Source organism: Corvus kubaryi, unplaced genomic scaffold, assembly GCF_017639235.1.
Source record: "Corvus kubaryi isolate FWS band 111438036 unplaced genomic scaffold, C.kubaryi_AGA036_p1.0 37361, whole genome shotgun sequence".
NCBI classification, from domain to species: Eukaryota; Metazoa; Chordata; class Aves; order Passeriformes; family Corvidae; genus Corvus; species Corvus kubaryi.
The window spans coordinates 3,919,520-3,946,605 of NW_024581118.1; the positions used below are offsets into that span (position 1 = coordinate 3,919,520).

General features: G+C 51.7%; 1 long non-coding RNA gene across 13 annotated transcripts in view; it reads right to left on the reverse strand.

Moving 5' to 3' along the window:
* Window positions 1–3,659: 3,659 nt before the first annotated feature.
* LOC121667344 overlaps window positions 3,660–27,086 on the reverse strand; it is a 94,096-nt gene continuing 70,669 nt past the window's right edge. For 6 of the 13 annotated variants that reach the window (XR_006017024.1, XR_006017025.1, XR_006017023.1 and 3 more), the window contains 6 exons: window positions 25,887–25,990; window positions 22,724–22,862; window positions 22,161–22,315; window positions 12,095–17,357; window positions 10,603–10,662; window positions 8,107–9,754 (listed from right to left, as the gene is read on the reverse strand). This is a non-coding gene — a long non-coding RNA (uncharacterized LOC121667344). Of the gene's footprint in view, window positions 7,381–8,106; window positions 9,755–10,602; window positions 10,663–12,094; window positions 17,358–22,160; window positions 22,316–22,723; window positions 22,863–22,955; window positions 22,977–25,886; window positions 25,991–27,086 lie in introns of those variants that run through there. The other 7 variants (XR_006017030.1, XR_006017028.1, XR_006017021.1 and 4 more) reach the window with 7 other exon arrangements.

Sequence of the window (27,086 nt, forward strand, 5' to 3'; positions counted from 1 at the left end):
TGGCCAGGGACATTGCTCCCTGTCCTCAGATGCAGTTCCAGCTGTGGCCACTCTCCACCACCTCAGAGAGAGACAGGACCACCACCAAACCCAGGAGCCAAATTAGGCCCCAGGGGAGACGAAGATTCCTCCCTGGACTCTGAGGAGGACAGCAGATGCCCTGAAGTGAGGGATTAACATATGGCAAAGACAGCACAAAGATCAATCCAGTCTCGCTTCAGCACACCAGGTACCCAAGGACCCCTCTGGAAAGGCTCTGAATGAATAATCCTTCCCATGAATATCAAGAGCTATCTTGAAACAGTGGCTGTCCCTTCCCACCCACCAGCCCTTTTGAAGGCCACTCCAGAAGGATCTCTTTCAAGCATCAGAAATTACTTTTAAAATCCAGTCGAAATTTATTTATGGCCAGCTTATCACACAGGGACTCATCTTTCCTGACCAGAGTCCTCACAAAAGCCAGTGCATTAACAGCTGGTGTCTTTCAAACCCTACTGGGGGTTACACCTAATCCCACTTTCTATAGTCAGCCTGGGATGCAGACAAAGGATTTGCCCTGTCCTGAAGGGGGACCTTTGGTAGGATCCCCATCCCCCTCCTTCCTCTTGGGAGGAGCAGGGAGGCAGAGTGACTGGATATCTTAAAGCCTACTTTAACACCCCAAAAGGATGTATTTGTAGACTTTGTAGCTGAAGCACCATCAATTTTTATTTCTCCTGTGCTGAGGCTATTTTGGGTTTGTCTGGCACTGAGACCACGCCAGCAGAACCCAGCCCTTCCTGTGTGCAGAGCCGAGTCAGGAGGAGCAAACGCAGACACCTGGGATGGGAAGAAGTCCCTGCTACCTGCAGGACGGCATGGCTGCCCTTCCAGCCCAGCCCACAGGGGTTACGGAGGTTCCTTAGGCTCCCCCCTGCTTTCTAAGTGGTTTCTAACTCCCACTTCATCCCAGGACCATTAAGCTTCTGAGATCTCTTGGAAACCTTAAATAAAAAGCCAGAGATTATCAAGAGATTTGTAGCCAGTGGTGGAAGGGAATGCTATCCATCTCCAGGAGTAGATGCTGAGGGGGTGGAAAACCAGTGCCAAGCCTCTGGGACCTCCTGGATATAGAGAGAGTGTCAGGGTGGCTGGGGACCTGGCTGCCAGAAGGACACCACAGACAAACAGCACACCTGGACCATCTTTCATGGGGACACAGGAATTCAGAGGGTCCTTCCACCCCAGTAAAAGTTTGGGATTTAGATGCTCAGCGATATGGTTGAAACAATTTCCTTGATCTTTTATTACCCTGGTAAATAATTTATTGGGACAGGCATTTTAAAAAATCCCATAAAAGACCTATAAAACATATTTATCACACAAAAATAACCCTGCTCCTTGGCTCCAACCAACAAGCTGAAAACTTGTTTGTATACTTCACTGCACATAAACTAACCAATGCCTTGTGACAGCTTTAAGCTTTTTAACAGCTCTCTCCCTTCTGCTTTTTATTTCCATTTTTCTCTCTGTGAATTCACAAGGTAAAAAAAAGAAGAACCTGCCACAACAGGAGAGGCTTCTGCTCTTGGGCAGATACTGACAGTCAGGAGCTGCCCTCCCAGTTCTCCCGACACCTGGAAAATTTAACAAATGATGCTTCTTTTGGCTGAAAACCACAGCTCAAAGTTGTGGTTATTCGGAGTAAGTTGGGACGCAGGGGTTGGCAGATGTGCACAGAGGGATGGATGCGTGTGTGACTGAGGTGCCAGTGGTACAGGCATCAAGCCACCTCTTTGTGCCTCCGTTTCCCTCCTGAGATCAGGAGCACTTCTATCACATTCTGCTGGCAGAGGGCAGGCTCCGTTTTTTTTTTTTTTGTCCAAGCCTTGAATAAATGGAGAATTCAAAGAAAAGGCTGAGGAAGGAGTTTTCCCACCCAAAACATGCAGCAGCCACAGGCACCAGAGCTTTTAAGCTTTTTGGCACTCCCTCGGACACCAGGGGATCCAGCTGGATGAAGCCTGGCCAGCAGGATGAGCGCTCAGCCTGCTGCCAAGGTACAAAACCAGAACCCAAACCACACTGATTGCTGCAGGCAGGATTCCTGGTGCCAGGCAGTCACACAGATCCAGAGGCAGACCTCCCACATCCCCTGTGCTGTGCCCACAAACCCAGTCCTCGCCCGGGCCAGCTCTGCTCAGCAAAATGCCAGCACACACAGGTGACCTGTCACAGACTGACCAACCTGGGGATGCTCTGAGGTGGGTTTCTCCTCTTCCCAGGAGCAAGGGCAGCTGTGGGAGCAGCAGTAAGGCCAGACTGAGTCTGGAGCTACCCTGCATCACTCTTCCAAGCGTGCAGAGAAGCACTGGGAGGAGGGGGAGCACAGTCCTCTGGGTCAGCAGCGCTGGCCATCAGGGCTGCCAAAGCACACAGACACCCAGGCACACACAGAGCCTGCTCCAGACGGCATCTGGCAGAGGGAGCCAGGAGCAGTCTGGGTCACAGCGCTCCCCATGCAGGACTTGGCTCTTCCCCATCCCCAGGCATCTCCAAGCCCCCTCATCCTGGTCCTGGTTCCAACACAGGAGCAACAGAATCCAGTTAAAAGCCTTTTAAGGGCTCAGTCAACACCCCAGCTGTGCTCCCCGCTTCACTGGGCTTCCCCTTCTGCCTTCCCAAAGCCCACACCGGGCACTTGAGCTACAGCTGCTTTCCTACCTGTGTGAGCCAGAACGCTGCTGTCCACACTGGCTGGTTCTCCATAAGGCTGCTCTCTGCCTCCACCATGTTCTCTACAGAGAGATCAGAAATTCAGAGCAAACTCAACCAAAAGGGCCATTTGATGAAGAACGAGCTCTGAGAAGGTGCTCAGTGGTCAAAGTAAGCCGTGGCTGGGGTCTCTGCATGCTAGGCATCACTTCTGCCCAGCTCCAGTGCCACCCTGGTACACTTACAGGGCATGGGAGAGCTCATCCAAGCCAGGGAAGGTTCTCCAGCTCCAGTGCAAGCCAGTCTCCCAAGCAGACTAAAGCCCAGCAGAGCACCAGCTGGTCCGTGCTCGTGGAGGCTGGGATGGGTGGCGCGGATCGGTGGGGCAGGCAGAGCCTTTCCTATCAGATCCCCAGTGTTGTCACTTCTCTCTGACACCTCATCCCCTTCCTAACACTTCCCCGCTCCCCAGTGCCATCACCACCTTTCCCCAATGCCAGCAAGACCCCTGGAGCCCAGCTGGTCTGGACAGCCCCATGCCCACCATCCCACGCAGCTCAGCACAGGGCCCAGCAGGACACACCACGCTGGGGGGAGGCCAGCAAGGACCTACTGCCCACAGCAGCACAGCAGGGACAGCAGCTTCCCTCCTTCCTCCTCACGGGACCTTCATCATTGCCAGCAGTGGAAGGAAGCAAAATGGGCACCATGAGCTGCAGTATGGGTTAGAGCCCTCCAAGTTTCCTGGGATGGAGATACAGCTGTGGACCTGAATGGGTCCTTTTGGCCAGGGAACAGCCTTTCCTGGGGCTCCAGGCTCAACTTTGGGGCCTCTCCCACCTTCACCAAGTCCCACAGCTCCTTTGGCTGCCACTTCCGAACTGCTGAGCACATTAGCAGTTAAGTCCATTTGCAGATTTAAAAGTCAAACCCTGCCACAGGAAATTAAAAGATAATGCAAAGAATTATTTTAAAAAATTAATCTTTATTACTCTCCACTCCCAAGCTGCTAATAAAAAAAATGTGTTCCTCATGCAGTCTCTATAAAAACAGGTTATAAAGCAGAGGAAGAGAGGAAGGCAGATGCTTTAAAAAGGCATCTTTCATCCCTCCGCCCTGCCAGCCCTAACCATCCATCTGCACCCACGTGTCAGCTCCCAGCAGTTTCCAACCCAGCCAGCCCCCTTTACCCCACAAGGCAATTATTCCCCATTTCCATCTGGTCCCCCTTGTCCTCCCTGTTTTACATCTCCAGGAGATGAGCAATCTCCAGGAGAGAGCAGCCTAGAAGGTGGTTTAATGGCACACCCTCCTTGCTCCAGGTACCTCCGAGCCCTGTACAAAGCAGGATGAATTACAGCTCATTACAGAAAGGGCAGGCACTTGGGAAGTAAACAACGCAGCTATTACAGGTGCCAGAAACAGCTCCACAGCACCAGGGCAGGGCTGACACGTGCGGGAAACCATGCCTGAGAGAGAGGTCAAGGATGCTCGGCAGCTCTCAGAAACCACTGAAGAGGCTGAGAGGGAGGTGGCAACTGCAAGAGTTTCTTCTGAAAATGCTTCTCTCTAAGGCTGTGCTCAAGAAAGCAGCTCAGTCCTCGGTATTCTAGCTGCAGCTGCAGCTGGAGCCCACGGAGTCAGAAATGGGGCTGCAAACCACTTCTGTGTCGTGATACCAGGAACAAGTCAGCTGGGCTTTGGTAGGACCAAGAGTCACCACAACTGAGGAGGAGCACCCAATTTAGGATGTGAGAGAGATGAAGAAGCAGCAAACCCACCAGCTATGCCTGTGCTGCAGTAGAAGAAACAGCCACAGGCACAGATCTGTGTCCCCCCAGCCCTCTGGCCAGCCTAGGGGTGGGGCTGGCCAGGAGAAGACCCACCACCAGTGCTCCTGCCAAAGCAGTGCCCCTGGGTCTGGTGGAAACACAGCCAGGCCAGGAAGGAGAAGGTGCTTCACAAAAAGAGAGATGAGGGACCAAGAGCTGCTGCACTGCACCACAAGCACACCATGAAAGCTGCTCCATGCCCAGAGCTGGGCCAAAGGAGCCAGCCTCGAGCAAACCCCAGAACATGCCCTGATGGCTCCAGGGGAGCTGCAAAGGCCAACCTCCCCATCCTCAGATCAGCAGTACAAGCACCAACCCACCCTCAGGCCTCCCCCAGCAGCACACAGTGGGTTTATCCCAGGTAAGGCAGCTCCACACCTTCTCCTCACTGGGGATAAAGGGAGTACTTGGCTTTTTCTGACTGCAGGAGGGGCAGGCGCACCTGGAAATGAAGCGCTGGCAAGGAGCAGGCGCTGGGGGTGGAGGAAGGAGAAAGGCAGAAGCACAAGCAGGCTCAAGCACGATGAAGGAGAACCCCCTGGGAGGGACAGTGCCTGCGGCGCTGCCGCCCGGGCCACCTGTGGTCCCCAGCACGGGCAGGAGCACAGGGGGACACCGCAGCACGGCAAGGCAGGAGGTGGCTTTCCGAGGGGAGGCTGACTATGATTGATGGTGCCGTGCTGTGCTCTCACTGAGGTAGAAAATTAGAGAGAGATCGCTTCAGATACCGACCCATCTGAGACACTTGTTGTGTCCATCTCCTGTACACAGGCGCCTCTCCCGGGAGCTCTCCCGCCGGCTCGCAGGCTCATTATTCAGAGTGCTGAACTGGGACAAGCAATGCTATTTTATTCCTACTTCTTTTCTGCCCCCAAACTACTGGATTGGAATATTCTTGGGAACATGTAAGGTGCTGATTTCCTTGCTCAGCTACTTGAAGGAAAGTTTGGTTCTCCTCAACTAGGAAAAAGTAGCCCTTCACTTTTTCTTTTCTCTCCCCAACCAAAGCTGGGAAGAGCCTTTATAAAATACAGGAGCCATCTTCTAAGATGGAAATAGCTTCCTTAAAAACAGTGAGTCGTGCTCCACACCAGGATGGATCTGATAGCTGGTACTCTACTAACGTAGCCTTGTGCTATTGTCCTCCTGGCAGGATGGTCCCTTCTTGGCTTCCAATCCCTTTGCCATTTAACCTGTTCCTGGTTTATTGTGGCTGCTTTTGTCCTTCCACTGCTTCTCTGCCAGATGACAAAAGAATTTTACAATGGTCCTTAAGTGGGTTTTAAAAAAATCCACATAGGCTTCCACATGAAATGAAGAAGCCAGTGGTCTAGATCAGCACAGGCTGGTGTGTCTTCAGGAGAGGTGTCACACCACAGACAGGACACCCCTGGGCCCTTGACTTCAAACAGTACTGCCCCTCAGTAGCAGGCAACCCAGACAGGCACAGCATCTGAGCTCACATTCCTTTATTCCCAACATTTCCATGCTGGTCTAGAAATGGCAGAGGAACCTCTCTGACTGCTGCCCAAACAATCCCAAACAGGCCTTACAGTCCTGCAGCCAGTCACCTTTCTTCACACTCCCCCGGAGCTCCAGGCACCTACACCAGCCCAGGCTCTTCCACTTTGCAAGCACGGCTAGAGGAGACTGACCAAGATGTTGGATGTGGGAACTCCCGCCTCCAGAAAGGGCAGGGAAATGGTTCGGTCTCCTTCATGGCTCCAGACTGAGCCCCTGGTTTCTCCTGCCAACTCTCCAGCCTGGGGCAGCTGACCTTGTTCCCATGGCAAAAGGGCAGGTTTCTTTTTTTAGCTCTCGAGAACAGCTTCAAACTGCCCTGCTTTGAAGCCCACCACCCAACACGGATGTCCAGGCCCCTGAACCTGGGAGCCCCTCCCAAGATGACAGCAGCTAAATCCAACCCTGCTTGTCTCCTTTGTTGGAAGGACAACGATGCCACTCTGCCAGCGCTCTGAGCATCCCCTGGGTCACAGGGCACAGAGGGCAACAAGCAGCAAACACCAAATTCAAGCCAAAGTCTGAAGCACTCAAATCCCTGTAGGGAGATGATTTGGAACAAAGCATTCCTCTTCCTCCCTTCCTCCCACATCCACTAGAGACTGACCCCAGTTCCTGCTACCAATTTTCCCAATGGTGGTTAGTCATCTGCCCTTTGGAAGTCCCTTCTGGGGGTGCAGAACAAATCCCAAAACACCATCTCCCCTTTCCCCATCTGCTAATGGCTTCCCTCCACCCAGGCTGAGCCTCCCCCAGCCTGAGCTAATGGTAGGGAATTAGCATTAAAATGATGGCTTGCTATTAGCGGTGCCTCAGCTCCCCATCACGCTCCAGGAACACCAAATGACAGGCTGTGATTTCCCCACCGCAGTGCAGGGGAGAAGGAACAACGGCAGCCAGAAGTGCTGAAGACATCCAAGGAAAGCTTTAGGCTCATCTCTCCCACCCCAGCAGCCCTTTCCCTTCACCATCCCCGTCGTGCTCATCCACCGCACAGGCAATCCTACAAACAGATGGCACCTGGGCAGGAAAGCAGACAAATTGGCTCCCACCTGCAGGAGCACTAAGAGCTTTCAAAGCCCACTCGCCAAGAGCCCCGCAGGGTGGAAATGCCGGAGGAATCTGCTGTCGGTCGCCTTCCTCGTGGCTCAACGGCTCCGGCTCCATCCTCGCCTGGTGGCAGGCGTACAGCTGGCTCCTCATGGGAGCTGGTGGCAGGAGGAGACTGTCACTGTGTCCTGGATCGAATGGAAGAAGCAATTCAGGCTGAGCATCGATGGAGCGATGCTTTATTCCGTGTCAGCACAACGCTTTGGTTTGGAGGGCTCGCAGCCTGCAGTGAGAGGGTTTTTGTGGGTCCCCACTGAACATCCATCTGCTTGTCAAAAAACGAGCTCAGCTCAAGCTGTCTGCTCTCTCTTCCTGCCAAAGTGGTGGTCTGCCCTCCCAGAAACCTCCCCTCCTTGACCAGGTAACTGTGGCAAGAGCATGGACAGCCTCATTTCATCTTCTGCTTGCCTGCCTGCTCCTCTGAGCCCACCTGGCTGCAAGCTTCTCTGTACACAGGGGTGAAGGAAGCAGCTCACGTACCAGCCTGAAGAAAGCCAAGAGGCAGAAGCAGCTCAGCAAATCCATGGGTGTCAGGGCAGGCTGTCAGCTCCCTTTGGGCTCCTGAGTGAGCCTGCAGTTACACAGCATACATGGTGAACTCCTCCTCGCAGAGCCCCACAGCACTGGTCACCAGCAGCAGGGAAAGGGGACACAGCCAGGCTGAAATGTGCAGGAGCATTTGGGTGCTTTTGTGGAGTCGTGCACGACTGCTGAAAAATTCCAACGCTGCATTCTAAGCCACTTAAGGTCAAACTGGTGGCCAGCAACAGGACCCGAAGGAACAGCATGAAGCTGTGTCAAGAGAGGTTTAGGTTGGATATTAGGAAAATGTACTTCACCCAGAGGGTGGTTGTGCACTGGAACAGGCTCCCCAGGGCAGTGGTCGTTGCCACAAGCCTGCCAGAGCTCAAGGAGTGTTTGGACAATGCTCTCAGATACATGGTGGGATTGTTGGGGTGTCCAGTGCAGGGACAGGAGTTAGACTCGATGATCCTTGTGGATTCCAACTCAGGATATTCTATGATTCGACAAAACAATGCCCTTCCCTCTACCTCATCCTTAACTCTCTTTAGAAGTACCGGGACCAGCAAGTGTCCTCAAGCCCCAGCCTGCCAAAGGCATTGTCGTGGGCCTAAGAGGTGGGATGCAAACGGCAGAGGGAAAAGAATAGTAGTAAAAAGCAGGATAAAACAGGTTTCCCCTTCCCCAGCATTTCCACCAGCAGCTGGGATGTGGGAGCAAGGAGGACTCATCTGATGATGGATGAGAGAGAACTGATCCTTGGTAAGGCAGAGCAGGAGCAGAGAGAAGCACAGCTCCCAAAGGCGATTCTCACACCTCCTTGGGATGAGAAAAACAACCATGAGAGGCAGCAGAAGCTCTTCTCCCTGCATGTTTGGAATTCATCTCCGGCCTGTCAGGGGGGCCACGATCCAACCGCACATTTGTATATGCACTGAGCCATTACACCCAGCTCAGGCAGACTCCTGACAGATGCAGATGGGAAGGCCATTTTTCATAAAGTGAGAGAAAAAACGGAAACAAGAAAAAATAGCAGAACAAGGAGAGGCTCAGGCATCAGCTGGAAAAGATACAACAGGATCAGGGCTGAGAGAGAAGCAGAGTCAGATTAAACTTTTGGCTCTTCAAGTGCACTAAGAGGCCAGTCCCCTTCCTCTGTTTTCCACTGCGGCCTAGCAGCAGCAGGTGCCTTCATCCTTTTCTCCATACCAGCTGAAAAATGAAAACTGGGCCCATAACAGCACCAAGGCTTTGCTGAGCTGGCCCTTGGGGACAGATGCTGGTAGAGGGGCTGCCAGAGCAGGTAGGCACAGGCACCTTTCTCCAAGATCAGCTCCGGCTCAGAGGAGGTGCGAGACAGCCCGCAGAGAACATGAACCATTAACACGTACCTCTGCCCCTCACACCCTGACCTAGCTTAGGCCTGGCCCTAAAGAGCATAGGGGCCCCCAGGGCTCTGAGGGACATCCCTGGCAGACCCCCTGCTGGTGCAAGCCTGCCAGCATGGCAGAGGACCACTCTGTGCAATGCTGCCATGATGGCAAACACAGCAGCTTCCCAGTTCGTCTCAGGCAGTGACGAGGGGCTTCCCTCTGTCCCAGGTCACCATGTGGCCAAGAGGCAGCAGTGACAGCAGGCAGCAGGAAGTGCAGCTCGGCACAGTGTGTGCTGTCCCCTGAGCAGCACCAGGAGCCAGCGGGTCCCAACGCAAGCGAAGGGGAAGGGCAAAGAAGAATTACCCTCACAGAGGGGAGGATTTCACCTCTGCCAGTGACATTCTGCTGTTGTCACCGCCAGCCATAACATCACCCTCTTGATGCAAAATCTAAGTTGACAGTGATACAGGAAAGGAGCCGAGAGGGCAGCCAACTCTGCCCAGCCCTCTTTGTGACCCCCAAATCTCCCATAGCTTCCAGCCTCTGCATGGAGCAGAGCCAGCACCTCATTACCAGGTTACTAAGCAAGTAGATATTCCTTTTCCAGAGCCACAGAATGGTATTTTCTTGCAGTTATCCATCCTTCTGGACAGCTCCGAGGAGGATTTCATTTTGGTCTCTGCTGCATCCTCTTTGGTTCTGAAATGAGAAACAGATGCAGGAGCCCACACCTCCTTTGCAAAACAACACATGCAGCCATAAGCTGAAGTCACCAAACCCTGAAGAGCTTCTGGTGAGAAAGTCCAGGTGCCTTCAGACTCACTGGAGGTGCACTGAGCCCCACTGATCCCTGCTGCCTGCAGCATTTCCAGCTGATATTCGTTCTCTTTGTCCCAGGAAAAGGCAAGCACAGGGCTGGGCAGCAAGGCTTGGTGAAGGTTACTGCTGAGACCTGGCAGAAATGTCACCCAGCAACGCATTTCAAGAAAGATTCATCCCCACGCAGCTTGGCTCCATAATAAAAGTGTCAGAGCAGCTGACTTGCTTCCCCCCATTCTCATTGCATACAGATTTATCCTGTCTCAGGTCTCTCTCCCTCCATAAGCCAGCACGTGCCTTTCCTTTCAATAGGCTGGCAGTGAAACTCAGCCAGCTGAGATCGTAGGGGGAAAGGGAGTACAAGAAAGGTGAAGGCATCATAGGGGGGAAAACACTCAGGAGCCAGGTTTCCCTCTCATTTTGGCTGCTCTCAGTTCTGAAATGGAGGAGGGTGACATGAGAGGTAACTTAACATGGGAATGCTCCAAATTTGTTCTGATGTTCCAAACCAATTCCCCAGCTACCAGGCTGTGTCACCTACCTCTCAGGGAGCTCAAATCCCATTCCTGACAAAACCCATCCCAAAAGGCATAAATATCTCTGAGCCTTCACCCTCCCAGCCAGGGAGCCCCTTCTCAGAGGGCTGTGCATGTGGTGGGCACTCAGGGAGCAGGGAGAGGAGAGATGGGGCTCCCTCTGAGTCAGTCTCAGGCTGAGAACCAGCTTACCTTCACGACAGAGACGTGATGTTAATGCAGCACCACAGGCAGCCCCTGAGAGAGAAGAGTCTGCAGGGAATTAAAAAAAAAAAAAAAGAGAGATATTAATGGTCCTTCACAAACAACTAAAAATACCCAGAATGGCCAGGGCTTCTTTCGGATTTTTTTTCTTTTCTTCCCCCACCTTCTGCCCAAAGGAATGTGCCACACAAATTAAAATGATTTACCTCCAACCTGCAAGATAGGACCAGGCAAGGCATCCTTCAGCTGTGAGTGAAAGAGATGGAGCCTGCCTTTGTCAGGAGCACGCCAGCCCCAGGGAGGCGAGGTGGTGGGGGACGGCAGACAGAGCTGAAGGGATCCTGTTGGTTAATTCCCAGTAACTGGGACAGACAGGTCTGTGCCAGGCACCCAGCTGGGGTCCAGGGGGTGTTTCATCAACACAAAGGAGACATCAACAGCAGAAGTGAATCCTGGGCACCTCAACTGCCTTGGGGGGGATGCAGAGTAGGAGCAAAGGGCTGTGGAACAGCTTTCCCTGGAGCAGAGAAAGCCTCTCCTACCACCAAGGCAGCGCTGTTAGATTTGCAAAACGTATTGCAGGAGGCAGAGGCTGTGATACCTCCTGGAGCCATGGGCTTTATCACCCAAGGACATGGTTCTCCTGGCCCACGCCAGGGCACCCACTCAGGCACGTGCCCTAGCACAGGCTTTCTCCTTGCAGGTGAGACAGACAGTGTATTTCTAGCAGTGAGAGCTCATAGGTTGGAGGAAAACCAAGACCACCGCTGCCAGACTACCAGAGCGCCGCTTTGCTGTGTCCCAGCTGTCTCTCCCATCTCTCCCAGCTGGCTGCAGCCAGCACTCAGAGCACTGCAGCCAGCCCCAGCTCTGCAGTGAGCTTCCCCATCCTGTTAACGGCAGGCAGGCGAGAGGCCTGGCAGCCGAGGTGAAGGGCCACTTCATCTTCCTCACGTTCTCCTCTGCTAATGAAAATGTTTCTCCAGCGTGTCCTCGGGAAGGTTTCTTTCAGCCCCAGCCCTCGTGTGATTGAAGGCTAATCTCTGTTACTCTTGGCTGAATGGCAGCCCGTGAGGAAGGTGATGTATTGTGTTTCCCTTCAACTCGACATTTAATGGTGCTGGCAAAAGAAGAAAAAGCACCAGATGTTTCTAGGCTGAGAGTGAACTCCTCCCAAAGCACTGAGAGGTCAGGGCAGGAACAGGGGCCTCGTGGACTGGGAACAGAGGGCACCCCTTTGAATTCCAGCCCGCTTTGAAAGGCCACTTGGCGTGCCAGCATCCTCCCTCTCAGAGGCAGTCCAGCTGATTGCAGTGGTCACAGGAGGCAACAGGTCCTCCTGCCAGCCCATGGGACATGACTGGCCTCCAGTGAACTCCCCATCATCAGTGCTGCTCAGCACAGGGGTCTGGGAGAGAGGCCAAGGTCTAGAGTGCAGACTTTTTGGGAGGAAAGCATGTGACAGAGGCTCAGCACTCACAGGTTCCTTTGGCTGGCTCCAAACTTAGTCACTGAAGCCTCAAGATGTGAAGTCCTTCAATCTGCAATGTTAGCTTCCTTTTAAATGCTTGGAGACCTCCTGATTAAAAAAAAAAAAAAAAAAATTGAGAGAAAAAATTAGGGTTGCAATCCTTTTGCTGTTGTGCTGCTCGCACTCAAGGAGACACCTGGCTCCATGACACACTTTCTCCTCTGCTCCACAGCTCTGCAAACACACTCCAGACCGCCCCCACCACCTGCTGCTCTCCTGCTGTTTCTCCCCTCGTTGGAACCACCCAATTGTCTATCATGGCATGTCTATCTAGGCCCTCCACCTGCAAAGCTTTGCAGCTTTTCTGCTCTTTTTTGCCCCTAAAAAACCACTACCAGCATTTGTTGAGGACACCCTAACACAGCATAAACTCTCCTGTTTGCTTTCCCTTCTCCCAGTGGCACTGGTTGTGGGGTGTTTACCATGGACCACACCAAATACATCCCCCAACAGCAAAACCTGGAAGAGGAGAAGAAAGAGAAATTAAGAAAACACACAGGATGAAAAAGAAAAAACTTCCAATTACTGGCAATTAGTTCTACTTGATCACCCACTGTGATCTGTGCCCCAGACACAAATTGCTCTGGCAGGGTGGCACAGCTTGTACCTGCACACACAGTGCACAGGTGAGCACACAGGCTGTTTGGTGAAGGGATTCCAACCTACTTGGGCACCTATTTGGGCTCAGCCAGCTCCAGCCTTTCCAAGGGTCTCATACACACCAGTCAAATCAGAGCTGATGCTCTCCTCCGCTCCCACAAGCCATGGCCCAAGTCCTGGAGCAAAGGCAAGGTGCTTGCTTGGAGCTGAGGCCTGCCATGAGAGACTGCCCAAGGGATGTCCATCCTCATTTCCAGGCTCACCTGTGAGGGTTCTCTGGCAGTTTCTCCTTCCCAGGAGGCATGCCAGCTCCAGCGAGCAGTTGCAGGTGGCACAGCTCCGCCAGAGATGCCTTCCCCCCACGGGAGGACACGCTCTGCTCCCAGCCACAGGGAAGGCAGAGGCACCCAGCATGCTGCCGCAGTGGAGGAGGCACTCAGCCAGCCACTAATGCTTCCTTACTGTCTTGGAGCAAAGGGATGGATTAGCTTTTATTAGCTCTTATGAAGAGCACATCACTCCTGCCCTTTCCTCCTCACACAAGGCTCACACACAGGCTCAGCTGTGCTGCTAGTGAAGCAGAACCAACTCACCTACGTGCTGGCGGCCCCAAACTCCTCTTGGGTCTTGTATAAATCTTACAGATCTTAAATCTTAAGCAAGCTGGGAGTTGGGATAGAGCAATCCTCCTAAGGGTGCTGCAGGTGCTGCCCAGAAGTACTTTAGAAAAGATGGATGCTTGGCTTTTACATCTGGATCTCTCAGGTGGCACCATGCACGGCCTGAAGGAGGGCACGGTCTTCACGCCAGCCAAAGCAAAGCCAAGGCACAGTCCCAGAGCAGAGACCCAAACCCGGGGCTGTTATCTGGGAGATGGTCCGTGGCTTCCTGCCGCACTGTGCTGTACCCCTGACCCCCAGCACCCAGCCAGCAGCGCGGCTGAGGGATGGTGCTGCTCCGGAGAAGTCTCTCTAAAGTCGCTCTGGGGCTTGTTAGCAGGGTGATAAAGGGGATGGATGGCCTCAGAGAAACGCTCTATCTCCTGCTGTGGCATTCATTATCCTTTAGCCAGGCAATTCTTCACACCAGCCAGGAGCTCTGGGCTGGCTCGTTTATCGTCCGCGGGGGCTGTTTCCCACAAGAGGCCACGCTCGGCACTCGCTGCTCGCCCCAGGCAGCTCGAACGTGCCTGAGGAGCGGCAGCAGGGGCTGGGGCAGAGCGCTCGGGGCTCATCCCCTTCCTCCCACACAGCCAGATTGGCTTTCCCAAACACTCAACTCCGTGACCCGAGCCACAGCTGCCCCCGTCCCCAGATCTGTGCATTTTCAGCCTGATTTCCCAAGGAGTGCAAAGCATATGCAATCCTGCTGCATCAGTCTGTCCTCTGCCCACTCCCCAGCAACTTCTGACACTGCAAACAGATTTCAAGCTGATGTGACAGAGCAACAGAGGTCTTGGAGACAGCCAGAGTCTATAAATTTCATGGGAACAGACCACCAAACAGAGGAGACATTATTAGCACCTTCCAAACTGTAGTGTATCATCCCTTATTAGACATCAGACAATTTGTGTGGGAGAGATGCCATAAATATCCCAGGAAAGGGAGATGCTCCGTTCAGCACAAAAAACTTACTGGACACCAGAGACTCCAAACCCAAACCGTACATCCAGAGAAGATGGGATTTCATGGATCCCACTGCACACAGGACCAACAGGAGAAGGTTTCAGGCCTGTTTGGCTGATAGGAGAGCCAGCCAGCTAAGATGGCACGTTAGCCTTTGGAAAGCCCATGGAAATGGAATGTGTACCCTTCCCTTGTCCTTCTTTGAGAGACCAAGCCGAGGTCCTCCTGCATTTCCAGCCTTAATTGCCCTCCCAGACTTATGGATGAGTTCAGCTGCTGCCTAAAGTGGAAGTGACATGCCCAGCTCCAAGGGGAAGAACTGACGGGCAGAGGAGCTCCCTCGCCCCCACAACTCCTCCCATTGCCTTTCCACTGCATGGACAGAGGTTTCACCTTCCAGAAAGATGTTTTATCCACAGACTGCTGCCAGGAAATGCCAGGAAGGCAGCCCAGAGTCCAAGCAGTGCCCCGTGAGCTCTCAGCAGGATCACTGACACATCAAGCTGCCCATCAGAGCATTGACTGATGGGAGCCCGTTCCCCCACACGCAGGGCCTTGCTGCCCACCAGACCCACACACCAGCCCCAGCACGGGGCTGGCAGGCACCAGCATGGGTGTCCTTCCCCCAGCAGGAAAGAGGAATCCTCAGAAACCCTTCTTCTTCCTTCTGAAGGCTGAAGGGGACTCACCAGCCTCCTTGTTCTCCCTTTAGAGCCATTTAAAGTTCTCACATCACCCAGTGTGATGCAACCTTGCTAAGGCTGAGCCCGGCATTTCAGGGTTGCCTGCCCCCTCTGTGAGAAAGCCAAACCCTATAATGTCATTTGGGGATAGAGCAGGGTGATTCCTGTGCTCGTTTAGGATCTGCACTGATAACCCAGGCGTTATCTGTTCGCAGTGTCATTTCCAGCCTCGGGCATTCCAGAGCCCTGGAGGAAGCTGAGAAGTGACAAATAACCTTTTTCCCCTCCAGCTCATTTGTGACACTATCCCAGCTGGCCAGACACGTTTTGGGACTTCTCTGATTCACCTGGTAAAGGTCAAGTCCCAGGAGATGCCTTCAGCCTAATGGATCATGTATCACTTGTACCTGTGGGGCTTCAGCTCTGCAAAAAGACAATTTAAACATGTGCTACAGCACATCCTTTATTAAAAAAAAAAAAAAAAAAAAGAGGGATTTACACTCCAGGGGTGGTGACTCCCTGTTCTGCCCAACAAAAGGAGGGATGGGGGCTGAATTCAAGCTTGTGTTCATTAGAGTAGAAGAAAAAAAGAAAAAAAGAAAATCCAGAAATCCAGTCACTCTGTCCTAATTGTTCCGATCCAACCTCTCACAGTGTTGCATTGAGCTAAGGGGCCGCACCTGAAAGTGTGCCAAGAGCAGCATGAAATGTTAATGTTGCAATTAAAACAATATGAATATTGCAGCACTGCTCTGCTGCTTCCCATCCACTGAACAATTCCCACTCAATAGAAGTCAAGTTACATTTCAGGAAATAATGAGGTCTGCTAATTAAGTCTGGCCTAGGAAGACAGTAGTCTTAAAAGGAGAAAAAAATATTCAGATGCCCCCAAAATGTGTACATTTGCTGCTTATTACCTGCAAAGGGAAGTCATTAACGCTGCTCAGTGCCAGGATCACAGGTCAGTGCCACTGTCTTATTGCCCACATCTAGAGGAAGTTCTCTTTGTAATGATGAAATGCATAAGTCATGACCTGCCTTGTCCCCAGGCACGGAGCAGGGAATGCCAGGCTGACATTCAGCTGCCACAGGACAGATCCCAGATTATACCCAGGGAAGGGAATTTTCCTCCCCAGCCATTCACACAACTGAGTGACAGTGACACTGGCTTGAGCTGGTGGAAGCCACAGGGAAAGTGACCCCCGGGTCAGTCCTGGCAGGACAAAGACTTACCAGGATCATCTTGTGTTTTACCTCCAAAAAGAGGCAACAGAGGATTCCCCCCTTCTGCCCCCTGCATCCATCAGACACAAGCACGTGTTGCAATAACATGAGGACACAGAACAGCCTAGAGACAGGACACATTGGGTTCCAGGGGTCCCAAAGGAAGCTGGCATCAACACATTGCTCCCACGGCCTCCCCATCCTCTTGTTTTTCAGAATATCCCCAAATTTCTTTATCTGTGGCAGTTGCTGGGGCTGCTGCCACGTCTCCCGTGTTGCTCCCAGCCGGGTAACTGCAGGGAGAGGTTGGGCAGGGAGGGTCCATGAGCATGAGTATTTCATGGGAAGAGCAGAAGACTGGGAACAGGCCTACCACGCCATCCTGCTGATCTGATGATGTGTCTTTTTGATGACGTTGTCTTTTCTCTTTCTCAGAGTTTCGGGAGCACACAAGAACCACTCGTCCTCCAGGCCCGAGCTCTGCCATCACTCCCAAGCTGACCGACCCGCATGGAGCTGTCCAGGGGACACAGAGGAGCTCGCTGTGCAAAGAGGAGGCTACAGCAGCCCAGACCTCTCCAACCCCTTCCCTAACCTACTTCCCCAAACTCCAGAGGAAAACTCATCCAATGGAGGGGTGAGGGAGGCCAGTGGAGTCCTGGTTCATTCCTTGGCCTTTGCTGACACTCCAAACTTCAGCCTGTCTTTAATACAGGCAACCCTCGTGGTAAGTTCCAGACAGAGACTGAGCCATGCTAACCGAACTTGGCAAGACAATGATCCAAATCAGGGGGAGCTCAAAGCATCAGGAGGGAAACACTTCATTTGAAAGAGGAGAAAAACCCAGACGAAAAGATCAGAAAGGACTTTCTGGGCCTTGTACTGTCCTAAGGGATTCAGGTACCATTTCTATACCCATCTGTGAGAAGTAAACCTATTTGGCCACCAAGGCATGTCCCCACCTTGTTGCCACCAGCAGCAGCTCACTGTTTTGTGGATGGGTAGGTGGTCTCCTCCCTTCTGACCACTTCTCACTCTATTTCCAGACGAACCAGCACTTGCTGCTACCAAGTGTCTGTTCTGCAATAAAGAGCAATAAACATGCCAGAGTAATTAATGTCTTAACAACTTATTACAATCCTCAGATAATTAATCACAAAAGCTAAACATGCTGTCTCACCCTCCTAATGTGTTAATGCTCTAATTATTATGCCTCAATTAAGGGAAAGTCAGTGCTCCTTGCTTAGAAGTGCATTTTTAATAAGGGTGCCTGAATGCAGGCGAGTCGGAGTGGGAGGCGAGGGGGTGATGGGGGTTAAGGAAGAGGACACCATTTTTAATGAGGTTTCATGGGTGGCTCGAGGCAAGGAATTGACAGCTCCTATCTGGGATCTCACACACGACTGCACGTGTAACTGGGGGCCATCTGTGGTGGCTCCGTGCTCTGCTTCCCGCCAGACTATTTATAGGAAAAGCAGCACGTGGGGCACAGAGAAGGCAGGGACTGGAGATGAGCAGTCACACCACAGATCTGGCCAGCACCAGGCAGCAGAGGTGGCAGCTCTCACAGCAGGCATTAAAGGAGTGGTGGTCTCCTCTATTCAGCCCACTTCTTGCTCTATTTCCAGACAGACTGGCACTTGCCACTGCTCCTCACCCCTGCAAAGCATGCCCACTGCCCAAGCCTCTCCACCCAGCCCTATTTCCGTGGTATTCCTTGCCTCCAATCAAGCTAACTCTGGGACATCTCATGGAGATGATAAGAACAGCCTCAGCCCCCACCACCGGGATTACTCTTGGGATGTGACAAATCAGCTCCTCTGATTTCAGCCACTGCCTGGGTGTTTTCCACAGGTCCCTGTTATCTGAGGGAACAGAAAGCCAAAGAGCACACCACTTGAAAATGCTTGGCTTAGAGATGGGGAAACTGAAGGCTGAAAAGGTGTTCTGCAGGCGGCTTGTGGTGGTTACCAGCCATGAATCTGCCTTCCTCCTGCCTGGCTCTGAACCTCGCTGGATGCTGGGAAACTTCAGGAAGAGGCTCTTGCTGAGGAGGAGCTTGAGCAGACCCTGAAGATGAGCGTAGGGCCTGGACCCCTCACCGTGTGATAGCAGGAGAGCCCTGCTGCCCTCAACACACAGCTGTGCACCCATATGATATTTGCGTTTGGGAAAGACTTGCAGGACAAAGTACAGTCAAGGCAAGAATGGCATCACGTCCATCCCAGCCTGCAGAAGCAGTGACCCTAAAGAACAAAGGGCTCAAGGCACTGGGATCACAGAACTCTGCAATGCAGCAGGCGTGGGAAGCAGGAACTGAGATAGCCAGGCTGCAGATCTTAGTACCATACAAAAAGCTGCAAGAGAAGAATGGCTGGAGCCCAAGTCTCCCAAACAAAGCCTATAAAAACTTCTTTTTCCAATAAAAAGCTTTTAAAAGAACTCCCCTGCTAAAGTAGGTCTTCACACACATGAAAACTCTCCCTAAACCAGCCTGGTTCCCGTTCCATCCAAGCCTTTTTAAATTTCTCAGACAAATGAATCACCAGAAGCACTTCCAGCCCAGGTTTGACTGCAAAACGATTGCATTTCTCGAAGAAATAACACACTGTGTAGGTTTGGATGGTTCCCTCTGAGGAATAAGGGAGAGGGAATAAGAAACAAAACAAAGTAAAGCAACCTGGAGGGGACATGAATTTTAAAACCCATGAACAGTTTTAGTTTTCAAATAATCCAAATAAAAAAAAAACGTTTCACATAGTTACTTCCAAAAAAATAATTCTGTCACCCTGATTCTTTGGTGAGGTCTCATGAAAAACAAAAGCGAGCTCTCCACCTCTGACACACCAACCTGACAGCAGCTTGACTGGTGAAAAAGGGGCTGAGGCCTCCCCACAGAGGCAGCCTGTGGATTCCCACAGGGATGAGAGTTCCAAAAGAAGACACGCGTGTTGGGCCTCTCTCCACACTGCTTTCCATTCCAGCAGGAGGCATGAGCTGTCCAGACTCTCTGCCATCTCTTCACAGAGGATAACCTCAGACATCCAGCTCTAGTTCCCTGCACTGGGCTGGAGGCATCACAGCTCCTTATTCTCAGCAGCTTCACTTGGCTTTGGGAGCTGCTGCATGGAGATTCCAGAACCCACCCAACCTGCAAGACCTGACCACCCAGGACCACCAAAACCACTGAGATCTGAGCAAGCACAGCCTCATTAGGAAGATATACAAGGGATATGACACTTTTTGAGGAATTAAAGGATATTTCTGCTGTTGTTTTCATTGACTGGTGGAGTGGAAAGTTTTCTACAGATGTTGGCATCTGTGCTGAAGACGGTGGTGCTCAGACTCTTGACTTCTTTTTTTCCAAACACACAATCCAACTCCCTCAGGCACTGCAAGAAAGTGGCTGACTGCTTCTGTACCTCTCCCTTCTCACCAGTGCCATCAGAGGTACCTGAAAATTCGGGGCATTACTTCTGTTCTGGGGCTAGAAATTTTGGCTTGGTTATCCTAGATTTCACTTATTCCAAACTGTGTTAAGCCAGCTGAACATCCAGTGCCAGGAGTTCTGGAGAAGTTGCCTGGCTCATGTTGGCATGCTGTGGGGTTGGAAAAAGCTGTTTACCTAGGAGACAGTAGTAACACCCAGCTCCTGTGCCAGGTATGTTCCCTGACATGCTCTGGGCCTCACTTCGCCTGAACCCACCACCAGTACGAGACTGGGAATCAAACCTTCCTCCCAGTACAGTGGACCCATATCCCCAGTGACCCTCACTCTGCCCAAACTGGGCATGCTCCCATTCCCACTGGAGCAGTCAAAATGGAGAGAGTAATTGCCTCTTTACACCTTTCCCATCTGAACTTATCCTAAGTTTCTTGGAGCAAGTCATTGCCCCAACAGCCCAAAATCTGCTCCCAAACCAGCTCACACAAAACACCTGCAGCCAGCAGCCGTGTGGACACATTCCCAGAGCCCTAAAGCAGGGCTTGAACGGGGAGGGCAGCCTCTGGAGAACAGCAGAGGAATCACATGAATAGATAAAACATGTAATGACCAGCAGAAAAAACAGCATCACTGCTTCCCAGAAAAAGACAGCCAGCCCAAGGGCATTAGAGGGCTGGACCACAAAGTTGGTGCCAACTGAGCCCAGATGCCCCAACCCCAACCCCACAGCCCCCTCCAGCAAGATTTTTTTGAGCTCAGCTTACCCCCTCCCTCCACCCCCTGCCTTTAAGACAGACAGTGTGCAGCACGACAGCTGGGAAACCCAATCTGGCCCAAATTTTGTTACAACCCTGCTGGTTTTTATCCTTGTTTACCAGCATTAATTTTAATGGCTCTCCCTACATTAACTTTGTCCTGAACCAGTTGGAGGAAAATTCCTACTCACTTGCCTTCTGGAGAACAGGCTGGGTAATTTTCCCTTGTCATTTAACAGCCTGCCTGGGCTGCTCAGCAATGACAGCCACGTTGTGCACTGTGTGGAGGGCAATAAACTCCCCAAGGCTGGGGCAGAAGCATTTACATATCCCTGAATACACCGCCCATTCTTTGTCCAGTTTGGGTCTTGGCTTGTGCTGGTCCAGCAAGTGGAAATTTCTTCCTCCTGCTCAGCAGGGAAAGGAACCTTCTGAGCCTAATGGAAACTTCCTCCTCCTCCTTTTCAACGTGGAAAGGAACTACAGAGCCGGCATCAAGGATAAGTAATGTTTCCAGACAAAGTGGCAACCTCCCCAAGTCTGGGAAGCTCTAGGGTGGGTTTGCCAGTGGCCAGTTGAGCCTCATTTTCCCCTGGAATCATTAAAAATGCCTGTAAAACAGATCTGGAAAGAGATAATGGTGCTAGAAAGTGCATGGAGAATGTTTCAGAGAAGTGGGGAGCAGGAAGATGCCTCTGCTCTGCAATGCCCAACTCGGGCCATGCTGGCAGAGCTGGGCATCATCCAACAGGCAGTTTCCCTGTTTGTGTTGTCTCGTGTCCCACACACCCTTGTTTACAGCAGGGAGCAGAAGGGAGGATGAGGCAATGCCTGACCTCTCTCTCTCATCTCCGCTCCTTCCAGCCACCATCCTGGCTTCCTGCAGGAGACATCACAGCTCCATCCAGAGAGAAAAAGATTGTCCTTCCCTTTGCTCACCAGATGCTGAGTGTGGTCCCACTCCTCTCTCCAGCACAGAGAGGTGTGGTGGCTCAGACCATGGGAAGGAAGAGGAAACACTCAGGTCTTTCAGCACCTTTCTCTCCCCTCTAAAGAACTAGGTAACAGCTCTTTCCACCAAAGAAATGCAAGGGTCTGATTCAGGCGAGTTGCCAAAGTTTTCTGTCTCTGCCAGCATAAAAAAGGGCCGTAGTTAGAGCGAGTGAAGTTATTTGTTGTATCATATGATGCCCATACTTTAAAAGTACAGATGTTCCCTCCATGCTCCAAGGGGTGATTTGGAAGACAGAGGACTCAAAACCTCCTACTCTATCCAACCACGAGCACCTGGGCTGCTGTAGAGGGAGGGTTGCCATGGAAAGATGAGGAAGGCAGCAGTGAGGTGGCTGGAGTATTCCCACCAATTATCATGAAGAATTTTGACTGCTCTGCTGTGTTTCCTGCATCAGCCTAGCAACCACCTCTGAAATGTTTCTTACACGTCTGAGAAGCTTTAAGCAGGGTCACACACCGAGGAAGCTGGGTGAGCAGGGAGGGCTCGGTCACCAGACAAAGTCCCCTGGGCACGGACACCTCAATTCCTGCTCCAGGAAACTCCTGCACGAGGTACAGGCAGCCGGATTGGATAGACACCAGAGCAGGATGAGGGAAGGGGTGACATGCAGGAGACAGAGCCAGAGCAGCATGAAGGAGAAGACCTGAAGAAGGAACCAGATGTCCTACCTTCAAGAGGCAGAACAGGGCAGCTTGTCATTGCTCAGTTCAGAGGTCCTGGGTGGAGAATCCACACCAATGGCCATCTCCTGTACATACAAGTGAAATCATCCATGGATTCATGTCAGAGGGACTGCCTCCACCAGGACTCCTACTACTCTGCCCTAATAAAACAGAAGAAACGAGACCTGCAAGATGTCTTGCACTAAAAGGTTGAGAGACCAAGAGGCCACAGCATCCTACCCTCTTCCAGTCCCTGAAGTAATGAGAAGGCAGATATTCCACGTGTGCCATTCTGGCCTCTTCCACGAAAAGGGCACTACATACTGACAAGGAACAGCTTCTGCCCATTCATTAGGTTCTTGGCATTAACTGATTTCTCTCCAACCAAGCCATAAAACCCAAAGCTGCATGCAAGGAGCATCCTAAAATACCCTTGTAAATCTCAGCCACCACATTCATTAATTACAACCCAGTGATAGTTCAGGCCATTAGTTCTGGATGGTAACTTCATTTATTCCCACGTTAATGCTCGATGTCAGTGGTTATCTCATTACCACTCTATTACTTACCCACTTAATCCATCATTGCAGCCCAGGCCAGGCGGGAGGAGCGGAGCTTGCCCTGCGTCTGTCAGGAGACGATGCATCAAAGTGCAGAGCACCCAGGAATCACAAACAAAGCACTTCTAATCTGCAGCTGAGGTTATAACTATTAAGAGGAGGAAATGACACAGATGAGTGTTGTCAGGAACACAAACACACTCCAACATTGAAAAATTGTGGATATTGAGGATTGAGTTACCTATTAAATCAGAGCCAGAAGCTTTGGAAAGAATGGAAGCAATATTAGCACTCATGTAGAAAAATGACATCAGCTCTGCCCTCCTCCTCCTCGGACTCTCATTCCTCCAAACCCCAGGTTAGATTCAAACAGTTTCTGCCTGTTAAGCAGTTTGAAATGGCGAGTCAAAGTATGGGCACTGGGAGCTGCTACCTGCTGAATGCTCCAGAAAACACGCAGGCATCGTTGCAGAGACCACGAGCTGAGTGTCAGTGAAAATACACCTCAAATGTGTACAGATACCATAGTTCTTGGCACTTCCACATGTACTTGTGTGGTGAGCAAGCACTTCCAAAATTGTGCTTAACTGCATCTAATACACCCCTGCTTGTCCAGGACTTACTCCACCTGCTGATCCAGTCCCATGGGTCTGACAAGGGTGTTTCAGCCTGGCGAGACCAACAGCCTTTCCCTGTCACGTTCCCTCCTTCTTCCCCCAAACTGTCTTGCTGGAGACAGCATTTCAATCTTCCCCTGCTTGACTCAGAAAAAGGGAAGCTGTTTTTATGTTGACAGGCTGTGAAACCAAGATGTGGGCTGGGGAAAGGGTTCAGAGGGACATTTCCCTTGCAGCAACACAGCTTCTCTTCAGAGCAAACAGAGCACTTCTGCTCTATCCCAGTATGAAGCCCATACACTAGGGCAGGTGTCTGGTGTTCACTGCTTCCAAATGACATGATATAGGACTGGAATCCTCCAAAGCGGGAGAAGCTGGTGCCACAAAAGCAAGGTAAAGAAAGAAGACACAGCTCCAAGATGATGTCAGTAGTAAAATAGCAATGATTTCCTCTGTGATCAGTACCACACCACCCCCCCCTAGGCTAACGTGCCTGTGCTGGCAAAAGCAGGCTCTAAATGGTGCTGTGCCAGAACAACTGACAGGGCAGGTCTGCGAGATGCCACCATCAGATGTAATTAAAACACCTTTGCTGCCCTGCTTTCCATTCTCTCAGCAACAAAATCCATTACAGAATGCAGTTAGAAAATGATTTAAAATGTCCCTGAAGCCAAGTTGTTGACACCAGTGTAGACAGATGGATTTTGATACACCCTTGATTAAACAGCTTTCTGCAAAAGACAAAGAGGGCAGGAAGGGAGCTGGGTGATGAGCTGGAGGACCATCCTAGAAACAGGGGCTGTTCCCCAGGGAAAACAAGTGCTGCTGCAGGAGAAAGATGCCCCATCAACCAGCCAGAGGCTAAAACAGCCTCATCCCCCTGGGAATCAGGCTGCAACCCTTTGCTCCAGTACCAAGCTCCTGCCCCTGTGCTTCCTGCCCAGCCGGGCTGGCAACACCACACGCATCACTCCTTCTAGCCTCTGATGCAAGGCTGCAGGGAAAACAAACAACAGAAAGCCTCACACAGTGCTCAGCCCCTAGCAGGGCCAACAGTACTTCCATTTCCCATGGAGCTGCGCATGGCAGTGGGACTCTCCAGGATGCAGTAGGGTACTGTCTCCAAGAACAGTTTTCCCCCCAGGCATTCATGACATCTCTCTTCCTCATTCTCTCACACACAGATGCTCTTGCACTGATAAGGACTGAACTCCTTTGGCAGAGGGGGGCAAAGATAAAGCCTTCTCCCTGGCCATCTATTTATATCAAGCTAGTAGGAACTCGTTATCTTCAAGGTCTCTGGCACACAGGGCTGCAATCAGCCATCAAGTTATTAGGGGTGGGCAAAAAGGAGCCAAAACCACATTAACCCTCTTTTGCCAGGGAAAAAAGGCAAGAAGGAAGGGTGTTACAACAGAGCGTAGGCAGCTGCCCTGTCCAGTTGTTAGAGAGAAGAAATCCAGGGACAGAGGGTTAAGCATGGCTCAGAGAACAACCTGAAGAGCCAGAGCTGAGGTGAAACACCTCTTGAGCGAGCACAGAGGCTCTGCAGGCCAGGGTGCTGCAGGCACAGGTGTGGGTTGTAGAGCTACACAAACTACTGCCCACTGCTTACCAACCCCGTGCCATTCTGGCCACTCTGGTGGACGAGTGCTCGGAAGCTGCTGTGACCTGGCAGCAAAGGTTTGCAGGCAAGTCCCATGAAAAAAAGGGGCTTTCCCATGAAATATTCCTCAGGCTTTGGGTACAAAGATTTTTGGCCAAAGACTCCAGATCAGGAAGGAATTATAAATCAGAAAGTATAAGATAGTCAGTATCACCAGCTCCTGCAGTAATAAAGCCCCTGTTCATGCACAGCATTAATCTGTCATTACTAATGTACATCAGATGGTTCCAATTTCCCCTGCTCCCTCTCATGGCCTGAAAGAAACTGAAGCAAGCAGCAAGAACCCTCTTATTAAATAATAAGCATCTACCTTATTATTTCTCTGGAACATGCCTGTGATTGCCCTGTGCAAACCTGACCCTTGGGAACCCTCAGCTGCTTCCTTTTATAGGCAGTTTGAGACTTGAGGTGACTTTTGGTGCCAGCCCTGCCCAACGCAGTGCGGGTTCATAAGCACAGTACCACTGATCCTCAGACCTGCACACAGCTGAGGGGCTGCCGGGCTCCCTTCTGAGTCATCAGAAATTCAGCCTCGAGTTAACCAGGGCACGGCCCAGGCACCACTGCGGCTCCACCTTCCCTGCAGCCACTTAGTCTGGGTAAGGATAATCCTGTCTCCAGCAAGAAAGCAAGCGTTTGAAAACCACGCTCCCCAGTGCATTTCAATTATCAACGTTTTTAAACACGGTTTCACACCCCATGAGAATACAGTCACACCTCAGACAGGGCTGCCTCTTCACAGGGTATCACAGCCACTTGCAGACCCTGAGAAAGGCTGGGGGGGAAGAACCTTTATGCTAAGGATGCCTTAAGCAAAGCCTCACATCTTTTAAAACGGGGCGAGAAGGTCACATTTACTGCTTAGCAACTTTTCTCTCCCAAAACTTACCGTGGCTGTGTGGGCACCTGCACACAGAGCTGAAGGAGGGGCTGCTCCTTGCCTTGGTTTCTGACAGTCCATTCAGGAGCTGACAGCTGAGCATTTTATTCCCCCTGCAAACAAAACACATCAGTTGAGCACCGCCAGGGAAGGAGCAGGACCAGAGCAAACTCCCAGAAAAAGCCTTGGCAGTGTTCCTCCTGCTCTGTGGCTGCGAGTGAGATGGAGGAACGGAGCACGACACATGGAGCAACAGAAGCTGAACACACGTGTTACTGCAAGGAAAATGAACAATATCAGAGGGGAGGGGGGGAGGGGAAGGCACTTGCTAACAAATATTTATTAAAACACAATCTTATCCTCATCTGACCCTAATTCCGATGAAGGAAAACGGGACAGACTGGCACCACTGCCGGGGTGTTCAGGCGGTGGCACTGACCATCCATGTGTATAATAATTGCCCAGGAGGTCCCACAGCCACCCCCTCGCCTTCCCTCCAGCAACCTGAGATGTGTCACTTCACATCACCCCCCCCGTGGCAGGGGGGTTGGAACTGGATGATCTTTAAGGTCCCTCCCAACCCCAACCCTTCTGGGATTCCACGACTATTTTGAGGCCACTCAGCCCCACTCTCCAGGCTCCCAGAGCCCTCTGACAGAGTCAGAGCATCTTCCAGTCTCAGAGCAGCCAGCTCTCTGTGCATCCTGCTCACTGTGGCCTGTCAAAAGGACACTCAAGTCCTGCAACCCCCGCAGATCTCCTTCCCCCCATGTCTTCTACAGAGATCACCAAGGGATGTGCTTCCCATCCCAGCAAGCCAGCATGCTCCATAAAGAGGAGGGAAAAATCTGCAGACCTCAGGGATTTGGGGGCTTCAAAAACCAACAAGCTTAGGACCCAAGTGTGCCTGCCCTACTGACAGCTACAGCACTTCACAGGAGCACAGGGAATCATGGCTGGGGTTGGAAGGGACCTTAAAGATCATCTGCTTTCAAGCCCATGCCATGGGCAGGGACACTTCCCATTAGACCAGGGTTTGGAGGCCATAAGCATAAGAAAGCTTGGGAAACCTAGACACGTGCCAAATGGTTGGAGAGACTCCTGAAATGGCTCAGCAAGCAATGAGATGGTGCAGTGTCCCCATCAGTCACTGCCTATCAAGCCTAATCCCATGGCATAGTAACATTCCTTGAATATGCTTTACATTTA